Source organism: Danio rerio, chromosome 17 (genome assembly GCF_052040795.2).
Source record: "Danio rerio strain M-AB ecotype USA chromosome 17, GRCz13ab, whole genome shotgun sequence".
In the NCBI taxonomy this organism is placed as follows: Eukaryota; Metazoa; Chordata; class Actinopteri; order Cypriniformes; family Danionidae; genus Danio; species Danio rerio.
The window spans coordinates 9,730,001-9,742,500 of NC_141037.1; the positions used below are offsets into that span (position 1 = coordinate 9,730,001).

A 12,500-nucleotide genomic window follows, 5' to 3' on the forward strand; every position below is an offset into this window, starting at 1 on the left:
ACATTACACAGTATTATACACATACCATAGGAACAAGGTTTTTCCTGCACATTTGACAAAAACAAGGTATGTATTCCCATCATAAAGCTTTCTTTAGGACAAACAGAACTAACAGACCTTTCAGAAAACTCTAGCAGTTATGAGCTCATTAGCATATAACCGCCCACATTTGCATATCAACACTTTTTAGTATTCAGTAATTTGATGAACAACACTACACCGGTCGGTCAATTACAACAGAGGGCATTTACATAAAGCCTTAAAGGTACAGAAGCAAAAAGCAGTCTGTATACCATGAGCTCCTGCGAAAAGGATCAAAGAGAAGGCAGCATGAAAATGTGCATGAAAGACTAAATTACCACTTCTTTTGAGGTACAGAACAGGCTTCAGAAAAGGAGGGAAATGCTAAAAAAGCAAGAATATGGCAGGGCTGCACAATTGATCAAAACAAACATAAAAGCCAAAATGATTTTTTTTAATAGATACTCTTGATTTTCAAGTGAAATATTCCGATAGTTTTTTTTTCTTTGTACAAAATACTTGTGATAATAAAACTTTAAGCAAAAGATTCTTCATCGATTATAAGACTTACAAAATGCATCAATATTCTCTCTTAAACTCATTCTGAGCTTAGTTGTTAATAGCAGATTAGCAGCAGCTCTTGGCTAGTTTTTAACAGCAGGTGGCGCTCTAGGCTAGTTTCTAACAGCAGATGATGATTCAGGCTCGTTTTTAACAGCAGACGGTGCTCTGGGCTAGTTTTTAACAGCAGGTGGCGCTCTAGGCTAGTTTTTAACAGCAGGTGGCGCTCTAGGCTACTTTTTGACAGCAGATGTTGGCACTCTAGACTTGTTTTTAACAGCAGACGGTGCTCTAGGCTAGTTTTTAAACTGCAGACACACTCTAAGCTAGTTTTTAACAGCAGACTGTGCTCTAGACTAGTTTTTAACAACCATTAGGTGCTCAAGGCTAGTTTTTAACTCCAAACTGTGCTCTAGGCTAGTTTTTAAACAACAGATGGCGCTCTAGGCAAGTTTTTAACACCAGATGTCGTTCTAATGTAGTTTACCAGCAGAATGGTGCTTTATTCGAGTTTTTGACAGTAGCTGGTGCTCTAGGTAGTTTTTAACAGTAGACAACAGTAGATGCTGCTAGGTTATTTTTTACACCAAATGTTGCTCTAGGCTACTTACGTTTTTAACACCAGATGGCGTTCTAGGCTACTTTTTGACAGCAGATGTTGGCACTCTATTGGCACGATGCTCTAGGCTAGTTTTTAACAACAGATGATGCTCTAGGCTAGTTTTTAACAACAGAAGATGCTCTAGGCTAATTTTTAACAACAGATGGTGCTCTTGGCTAATTTTCAACAACAGACGGTGCTATAGGCTATTTTTCAACAACAGACAGTGCTTTAGGCTAATTTTTAGAAACAGACAATGCTCTAGGCTAGTTTTTAACAACAGATGATGCTCTAGGCTAGTTTTTAACAACAGATGATGCTCTAGGCTAATTTTTAGAAACAGATGATGCTCTAGGCTAGTTTTTAACAACAGACAGTGCTTTAGGATCATTTTTAGAAACAGACAATGCTCTAGGCTAGTTTTTAGAAACAGACGATGCTCTAGGCTAGTTTTTAACAACAGACGATGCTCTAGGCTAGTTTTTAGCAACAGATGATGCTCTAGGCTAGCTTTTAACAACAGATGATGTTTTAGGCTAGCTTTTAACAACAAATGATGTTCTAGGCAAGTTTTTAACAACAGACGATGCTCTAGGCTAGTTTTTAACAACAGACGATGCTCTAGGCTAGTTTTAAACAACAGATGATGCTCTAGGCTAGCTTTTAACAACAGATGATGTTCTAGGCAAGTTTTTAACAACAGATGATGCTTTAGGGTAGTTTTTAACAACTGATGATGCTCTAGGCTAGCTTTTAACAACAGACGATGCTCTAGCCTAGTTTTAACAGCAGACAATGCTCTAAATTAAACACACAGCTGACAGAAACTAAACCAGCTAAGGGAAGCTGATGGAGTATTGCCCAACCTGCACAATATTCAGTCACAAGATGGCACCAAACAAAAATGCCAGTCAAAAACGCAAAACTGAAAAACAAAACCAGCTTAGTGGAGCATATACTAACCTATGTATTATTAATTTCCAAGATGGCACTAAACAGTCAAAAACGCAAAGCGACAGAAACTAAAGCATATGAATGAAGCTTATACTAACCTACGTATTATATAATATTGATTCTGACGGTGATTCGATGTTCCTGAATGAGCCTACATTATTTAGCAGTTGTTATTTGAGAACAACATACCGTACAATGTCACGACTGACCAATTAGAAGCGAGGATTCCAGACAGTAATGAAATATTAAACTATAATATCCAATCTCATCTGTTGAATCAGAATGATGAGTAAGTAAACCTGGTGTGGTGACCAAACAAGAGAAAACAAGCAACACGTTGACACAGATAATTATCACAGCATTCAATCTTCACTCTGAAGCACACACACACACAGAGCAGATGTGATCTCTCACTCCGGTTCGTTCCCAAAAATACTTTTTTTCTTCTTCTATTCATTAGTTTCACATTCTCTCGCTCCCTCCTTCTGTTAGTTCTCTATATGACAGGAGCCATCTGGCCTTTCAGAGCGAGAAATTGGACCAGGGAATGAGAGTTTTACTACACACACACACACACACACACACACACAGCTGTGTTTTGTTACACTAAAGACAGAGGCTCTTTATGAGGTGACAGTGCTTAACATCGGGAATAGAGTTACAGCAAACACGTACACACACACACACACACACACACACACACACACACACACACACACACACACACACACACACACACACACACACACACACACACACACACACACACACACACAAATTCACAAATAAACACGCTCACACAGAGTGAAAAATAAAACAAATACAAAAAGGAAAAAGCTGATTTATTGGCATCAGCTAGTCACAAATTGCTTTCATTTTCATTGCTTTCAAAATAAAATAAAGTTAAATAAAATAAAATAAAATAAAATACAATCAAAGCAAAACATAATTAAATAAATAAAAATTAAATTAAATGTAAATAAAATAATACAAAATAAATAAATCAAAATGAAATTAAATAAAAACAAAACAAAATAAAAAATAAATTAAATGAAAAATAAAAATAAATAAAATAAAACTTTCATTTTTTTTATAAAATTAAATAAAATAAAACATTAAATAAAAATAAAAATAATTAAAAATAATAATAAAAAAAACAAATATAACATAAAATTAAATACAATTAAAAATAAAATAAACTATAAAATAAATAAAAACCAAAATAAAATATAATCAAATTATATAAAATGAAATTAAATGAAATTAAAAATGAAATTAAATTAAAATTAAATAAATAAATAAAATATACAATCAATAAAAAAACAAACCAAAATAAAATTAAAAAATTTATTAAATTGAAAATAAAATAAAATATCAAATAAATGAAAAAATATATATATATAATATATATAAAATAATAAAAACAAAACAAAAAGCAAATTACAAGGTTGAAAAACTTAAAAAGAAAAGAAAATTAAAAATATATTTGAATGCATGTAGTAGTTTTCTTTATAGAACATGATCATTTATTCTTTATGCATCATTATATATAATTATTATTTATTATGAAATGTTAAAGTGGTAATAACAATAAACTACACTAAAATAAAATAAATAAAAAGTAAAATAACTGATTATGAAATTAAGTTATAATAACTGCACAAAATAAAAATAAAAATTATAAACATACTTTTACTGGATAATAAACAAACACAACGAAAGTGCTGATTTATAAACAAGCTAGTCACTGATTGCTTTCATTTACAAAACTCCACCCCTTTAACACCCACTTTTCACCATCCAATCAGATCGCATCAATCATCCATTGAGTTTCATTAGGAAACACATACTATAGATCTGTAATAGGATGCAAACCAGTTTCTTTGAGTAGATGTTTGTACAGATAAACATCTGGCCTTCAGGTATAGACATCCATTCAGCATACAAAGTGAAGCATCAGACGATTCTTTCATGTCTTTTTTTTTCTCCCCCTGCTTTTCTAGTGTGCTAAACAATTTGTGGCCCGTCCAGCTTCTGCGTCTGTGTTCATACAGAGATCTGCCTCTCCATCTACCAATGAAACTCAATCTCCGTGACCTTTTCATTTTCTCACAATGAATAATTCACTGGGACCTGTTTGCTATCTCTCACACACACAAACACACAATAACACACAGGAAATCGCAGACAAGATTCTCTTTTGGAGTATGCTCAATTGCAAGATACATGTCTCTGTTTTGAAACTGTATTTTTCAGGGCTCAGCAATTGACTTTTATTGTGGGAGCCTGTTCATATTTACAATATACCAACATTATTTTACAGAATATAGTACTGTAATGGAAATTAGATACACTCTAAGAATTGAAAGTACAAAAATATAATAAAATGTAATGTAGTCATATTTTATAATATTCTTGAAATAAATTGAGTTTTATTTATAAAAAAAAATCTACAAAATTATTATTATTATTATTATTATTATTATTATTATTATTATTATTATTATTATTATGAAAAGTACTAAAAATTAAATATTTTTTAATAAATGTAGTAGTTTTTATTAAAATTACTATTATTATTATTATTAATAATGAAAAGTGCTCAAAATAAAATATTTTTGAATAAATGTGGTTGTGTTCTTAATTGAAATTATTATAATTGTTTATTATTATTATCATTATTAATTATGAAGTGCTTAAAATTAAATATTTTTGAAAAAATGTGGTAGTTTTCTTTATTGAAATTGTTATTGTTATTATTATTTATATTATTATTATTATTATTATTATTATTATCATCATTTTATATGTAAAGTGCTTAAAATGAAATATTTTTGAATAAATGCAGTTTATTATTATAATTATTATTATTATTTATTACAAATGCTTAAAATAAAATATTTTTGAACAAATGTGGTAGTTTTCTTTATTGAAATTATTATTATTATTATTATTATTATTATTATTATTATTATTATTATCGTTGATTATGAAAAGTGCTTAAAACTAAATATTTTGAATACATGTAGTTTATAATTATTATAATTATGTATTATTTATGAATATTAATTTTTTGTATTATTTGTTATTATTATTTTTAGTAGTATGAGTATTATTATTATTTATTTATTATAAAAAATGCTTAAAAGTAAATATTTTTTAATACATGTAGTAGTTTTCTTTACAGAAAAAAATGTATTAAAAATATCTCTATTTTAACAAAAAGTCTATTATTAATGATGAAACAGGCTTGAAATTTTCCACTTCCACTTTTACTGGAAAATAAAGTAAATATTTTTAATACATGTAGCAGCTTTATTTTATTTAAAAAAAAACAACAACAACGATAATATTATATGATATTTTTATTAAATATTTTTGAAAAAATCTAGTTTGATTACTGAAGAATAAAAACAAATTATTGGAAAAAATGCAAATATTATTATTATGATAAGTGCTTGAAGTTTAACACTGCACAACAGAAATAAATGTATAAACACACTATTACTAGAAACAAAATGAATAAAAAGAATAATTTCATAAAATATTTTTCAATATACGAAGTTTAAAAACAACAAAAATATATTCTTATTCATTATAAAACGAGTTCTTGAAATATAATACAATACAATATAATTTAATATAATAATATAATGTAATATAATATAATGTATTAATATAGTATAATATAATATAGTGTAATATAATATAATAATATAATATAATATAACATAATATAATAATATGATATATTATAATATAATATAAAATAAAATACTGTAATATAATATAATAATAATATAATATAATATACAGTAATATAATATAATATAATATGCTTTAATTATTCATCAATCAATTACACTGGACATTAAACAGCTATAATAAAACTGCATTTCAGCAATAAATTCATAAAGGCTGCAACAAATGATAAAGTATTCAATATTTCAACACAACAGGCTTCCTTGGTGACATTTAAATCAGCATACCTGGCAACAACATTGCCCAATACATAACCCATGCATAAAACCATCCGCATACCTCTCTCTCACTCTCTTTAACACACACACACACAACAACGCACACACATCCAACACATAAAACATCCCTATTTAAATCCAACAAAGCTCAAACACGCAATACGCAGCACACATCTACAAGTACATGAATTCATTTAGCGGACACTGTTATCCGACGCGATTTGACAAATGAAAAATGCTACATGCAGCATAAGTAATGCACAAGTCCTTTAACATTTGATGAAGTGGGAAATATCAGACGCTGCTAGTTGTTTACACACAGATCTCGTCTGCATGCCAAACCAGGGCAAATTGATTATGCATACGTTCAAACAAACCAATTTCACAGCCGTTTATGATTCTTTAATGCTAATATGTCATGCGGGAGAGAGTTGTGTACGTCAGAGATCGCTGGGATGAGATGTGAAACCGCGGACAGGGATTACAGTACACGCATTCATTCATTCATTTCTGCAGGATTATGTTCTAACCCCAAACCCCCCCTCTTCTCCGTCCTTTCCCACCGGGCCGTCCTGCACAGATGGCTAGTGGGATTTTACCTCTCTAATCTCTTCTCTTTCATTCCCTCTCTCGCTTTATAAAAAGCTTCAGTAAATGAATATGCTGAGCTGGGCAAATGGCAACTGAAACGACTTTTTGGTTTTGGAGTGTCTTTTGCCCTCCATTTGCATGCATTATATTCCTCCATTCTGAAAATTTCCCTCCGAGTCTGATCAAATTTCTTCAGATTAATGCACACCGGCTGCATATACGAGTCGCTTTTCATTATTTCTCTCGACCAGTCATGCCAAGACTAAATAAACTTGTTGTATGAATAAATTCTGAATAGATAGCGCACTGTAAAACGGACTGAAGTTGTAAAGAAAAACAAAGAGAACTTGAGTATGCGTCACACTACATTTTTTCACTCTATTTACCATTCATAACCGTGAGAACATTAAAAGAATAACAAGAAAAAAATAGGTTACTAAAATTGCATGCTTGTAATAAAGTGGAGTAGACTGGATATTATAACTGCATTACTAATGCATTACATACTGCATATATTGCAGCCTCTGAAGAAATATGTGCCAAAAGCCACATGTGACCATGGCTTTGTTCTTAAAAATAGATATAATAATAAAAATAAATAAATGAATATATATATATATATATATGCTTTGTTTCCAGTAAAGACTTAGAGAAACTTGTTCATGCTTTTATTAGCAGCAGGGTGGATTACTGTAACAGCCTCCTCATGGGCCTACACAAAAAGACAGTCAGAGAGTTGCAGCTCATCCAGATTGCTGCAGCCAGGATTCTGACCAGAACCAGAAAATCAGAGCACATCACCCCTGTCCTCAGGTCTCTACACTGGCTCCCAGTTACATTCAGAATAGAGTTTAAAGGATTATTATTTGTCTATAAATCACTAAATGGCCTAGGATCTCTAATAAACTAGAAATTCCAAGAGTTCAGTCAAAGCAGGGTGAATCAGCTTTCAGGCACTACGCCCCTCGCTGCAGGAATCAGCTTCCAGAAATGGTCAGATGTGCTCAAACATTAGGCACATTCAAGTCAAGACTGAAAACATGTCTGTTTAGCTGTGCCTTTACAGAATGAGCACTGTGCTATGTCCGACAGATTGCACTGTTATGTTTTTCTCTTCTTTTTTATTCTTTTATATGACATTTTATCTGTTTTTATGTTGTTGTTTTTTTTATTATTTTTATTATATGTTTTTTTTCTTATACTTGTTTCTTTTATTCTTATTTATGTAAAGCACTTTGAATTGCCACTGTGTATGACATGTGCTATATAAATAAACTTGCCACACACGCACAGTTAAGGTCAGAATTATTAGCCCACCTTTGATTTATTTATTTATTTTCCCTTTTTTAAATATTTCCCAAATAATGTTAAACAGAGCAAGGAAATTTTCACAGTATTTCTGATAATACAATTTTCTTCTGGAATAAGTCTTATTTGTTTTATTTTGGCTACAATAAAAGAAGTTTTTAATTTTTTTTAAAAACCATTTTAAGGTCAACATTATTAGCCTAGGCTATATTTAATATATATAGGCTATATATAATATTAGGCTATATTTTTTCGATATTCTACAGAATAAACCATTGCTACACAATAACTTGCTTAATTACCCTAACCTGCACACTTAACCTAATTAACCTAGTTAAGCCTTTAAATGTCACTTTAAGCTGTATAGAAGTGTCTTGAAAAATATCTAGTCAAATATTCTTTACTGTCATCCCAACAAAAATAAAATAAATCAGATATTAGAAATGAGTCATTAAAACTATTATGTTTAGAAATGTGTTGAAAAAAATCTTGTGAAACAGAAATTGGGGGAAAAAATAAACAGGGGGGCTAATAATTCTGACTTCACTTCTGTCTGGTTCTTGAACTTGATTGGCTGATAGCCGTGCGATACTCTGCCAGTAACTCGTCCAGGCTCTTCACCTCTGTGTATTACTCTGCTCACATCCAGCAACAAGCAGAGGACTACAGTTTGACAAATATTGCAGCTGTTGGACAACATAATGTACCTTTGAGGCTTTTTTTAGTCGAGAATGTATGTAGTTGTTTAGATTGCAACTATATGCTGTTTATTCATAAGAATTTATAAGGTTGACATTGTCCATCCACAAAATGGCGACAAAGACCACATAATAAGCTTTTACAGGAGAGGAAAAATCCAAACTACAGCTGATCAAATCATTATTAAACTGGTAAGTGATATTCTAAGTCAATCTCTCTCTTTTGTACGTTGTGGTGGTGTATTTATACCATAGTAATTGTAGTGTGTTGAGTGTGAGATGGGACTCAACCTAAAGTCTTAAAACTGGAGATGGCTATCTATTTCTAATGATGAGCCTCTGGTTTTCGCTACTGCAGACTAGTTCAGTAAACAGAAAGAAAAGAGAAATGCCCCCATGTGTTTAGTGTTTTTCCTTATCGCAAACACAACAGTAATCTGGTAGTGATTGCATTGCTTTGGCTTTTTCAGGGTTAACTATCGTGATAACCCATTTGCAACAGAGAAATACTGGGAAATCTCTGTAGACTGATGGCATTTCATGCCGTTCAGCCTTATAATCTTAAAATGTGAGCAAAATCACCTGTTTTGTCATCACTTTAGACATTATGCTAGAGAATCATTCAAATACTAGCTCTTAAGTGACGTTGGTGAATGCCTGCTGCTCTGACGTCAGCTGCAAATGTGAATGAATGGCAGAAATAAATAGTTCCTCTTACAAAAGGGTTTTGAGAATCTCTGTGTTTGATTTCCTTTTTTATATACACAATTATGCCGTTGTGGCAGCGCGATATGGCTGTCTATTGTCACTGGTGGGACACATGCATGCCTCCCACCAGTGCCAATATACAGCCATATCGTACTATATATAGTTGACAAATAAGACTTTCTCCAGAAGAAAAAATATTATCAGACATACTGTGAAAAAGTCCTTGCTCTGTTATCATTCGGGAAATATTTAAAGAAGAAAAAAATTCAAAGGGAGCTAATAATTTTGACTTCAACTGTATATATACTGTATACTGTATACACACATACACACACACATACACACACACACACACACACACACACACACACACACACACACACACACAATAATAAAACAATTATATAAATATACAAACAATTTTATCTAAAGAACAATTAAAAAAAAACACAAAATGATATATTATATATAGATATATTATATAATAATGAATAATGATAATAAATAATTATATATAGATAGTTATATACACAAAATATAATAATATGAATATAATATAAAATGTAAAAACAAAATTAGTGCTTATAAAAATACTTTGGAAAAAAGAGACTTAAAATGGATACCTTGATGAACCAACTTTATTATTATCAAATTGCAATTTTTTCCCTTTTAGTACATACTTTGTTGAATTTTTATAACATTTTACAACAAGTTTCCATTTTTATTTAGTTAGCTAACATGAAAATTTTTCTGAATTATTAATTATCAATTAGCGTTGTATAATCTTAGTTCTATTTAATTTCAGCATAAATTATTGATATTATAATGTATAATTAAATAAATACCATTTAATGAACCTGAGCTACAGTTACAAAACAATGAACAGCTAAAACTTTATTAACCCATGTTAAAAATCAAAAATAAACACTAACATACTGCTCACTGTTTTGAGTAAATGAAATAAATTGAGTTATTTATTTAACACCATGGCTCAGTTAAAAAATATTGGATGATTTGTTGGGCTATTTTAAGCCTTTATTAGGTTATTTATTTAATAACTCAACCAGTTGTATTGAAAAAAAAGAGAATTTCAACGGTCAACCGATTCAGCAGACACAGCTGTATGTTAATATGCCTAATGTTGTTTTGTGGTACAGTTTATTTAAGCTCTAATGCAATAACATGGCTGTTATTTGCATCATGTTCACCCTTTCTCTGTCGAGTGGCATTTGTATTTAAGCATTGTTAAAAAATTTTAATACTGTAATATTAGCTATTGCATGAATTACACAAAATCCATAAATAAAAACTACCAGATTATATGGTAAATATCAGGGTAAAGAATTAGTTTTATATTCATTTTACCAAGGTATGCAGCATGCTACTGTAAATAATAATACCACAGTGTTACCATGATACATCCAAACACCTTGAATGGTAATTTTGAACACTTCATCTTAATTGTCTTTGTCTTATTGTCATTCCTGTGTGTATTTTATATATATAAAAAACTGCTATACTTTAGAAACTGTCCACATATAGAGACAACAATTGCATTTCAAATTTAAATAAGAGTGATGTCATCAACACAACATTTGCATACAGAACTGTGACTGGCCCTATCCATGCATCTACACAGCCAGTCGCTTTTCAGCCACACAGTCACTACATAGCCAGTCACTTCATGTTGATTCTCCTCCATAAACCAGAACAAATCACAGCCTGATTCTCAAGACTATAACAAAGTGGCTCTAATGCTGCATTTCATTACACAGACCAAAGCATGAGTTGGTTTTCCCTTTAGGAAATGCAAATCTAGTTCAACTCCAGCTTTCCAGCATTAGCGGTCACCTGTGACTATACAGAAACATCCTGGCCTAGAATTAAATAGCTCAACTAAACAGCCTGCACTAAAGTACAGCACACCGTCAAGCGTCCTTTCAGAGAGTAACACTTCTGATCCACGACTAGAGACGGCTTATCCTAGACTACGGTATGATCACAGTAAAACGCCTCAGTCCTAAGAGCTTTCCTTCCTAAAAGAAACATCAATAGCATCAAACTGAAATACGAGATCAGACACAATACACACAATAAACACACAAACACACACACCTGACCTGCAACACTCTCATATGGCTTGACCACAACACCCATCGCCATCTCTACATAATCCCTTCTTACTAGAAAGGAAGGTCTTCTGCCAGGGTCGTCCCAGCATGTCCATATATAGACGCAATTAATCTTGGGGCATTTGGAATGACCATATATGGTCAATGAGCAAGGAAGCAGACTGTTTTCAGGGTAGTTCATTAAGAAGCATTTGACTATATTGTGGTATGTGCGTGCATGCTTTCTAAAATTCTAAAAGACATGACATGTTAATAATAATTATTTTGGATTAATCAGAATGATATGAAGGGTGAAATGGCAGCTTTTGTGATTTTATGCTAAAAATAAGATCTAAATGTCAACATTTTTCCTTTTTTTAAAAAGTGAAAGACACTCAAAATTACATTTGCTAATAAACTACTTATTTAAAATAAGACGAAACAACACAATTTATGAGTTTTTTTGGAACAACTTAATTGTTTTATGTTCAAACATTATTAGGTTAATTTAACTTCTTCATGTTGTCTCAACACAAATGGATTGTGTGGGACCCAGCATTGTTTACAGTGCATAAATATCATATATAGTCTAAATGAGTCTTACTATACATGTATAGACATAATCTAAATTATTGGTCCTCCTCAGAATTTTTTATTATGCTAAAGTTCTGTTTAAAGACATTTTTAAACACAATAGTTTCAACCAAAAAATAATAATAATAATCATTTTTTGCCACATTCAAAGTACATTCCATTTCTATTTTTTTTTTTGCATTTATTTTTTGTTATTTTGCAAGATATTAGTATTCGGCTTGAAGTGTAATATAAAGCTTAATTGGCAAGTAATTGGACAACAGAGGTTTGTTCTAAAGCTAATAAAAAAAATTAAAAAAAATTATAGTAATAATATTGGCCTTTAACTTTTTCACTGCTTTTATTCCAGTCAGACTAAAACAAATCAGACTCT

The 12,500-nt window shown here is 31.0% G+C and overlaps 1 protein-coding gene across 21 annotated transcripts in view; it reads right to left on the reverse strand.

The window, feature by feature from the left end:
* ctbp2a (C-terminal binding protein 2a) overlaps nt 1-12,500 on the reverse strand; it is a 126,996-nt gene that overhangs the window by 42,844 nt on the left and 71,652 nt on the right.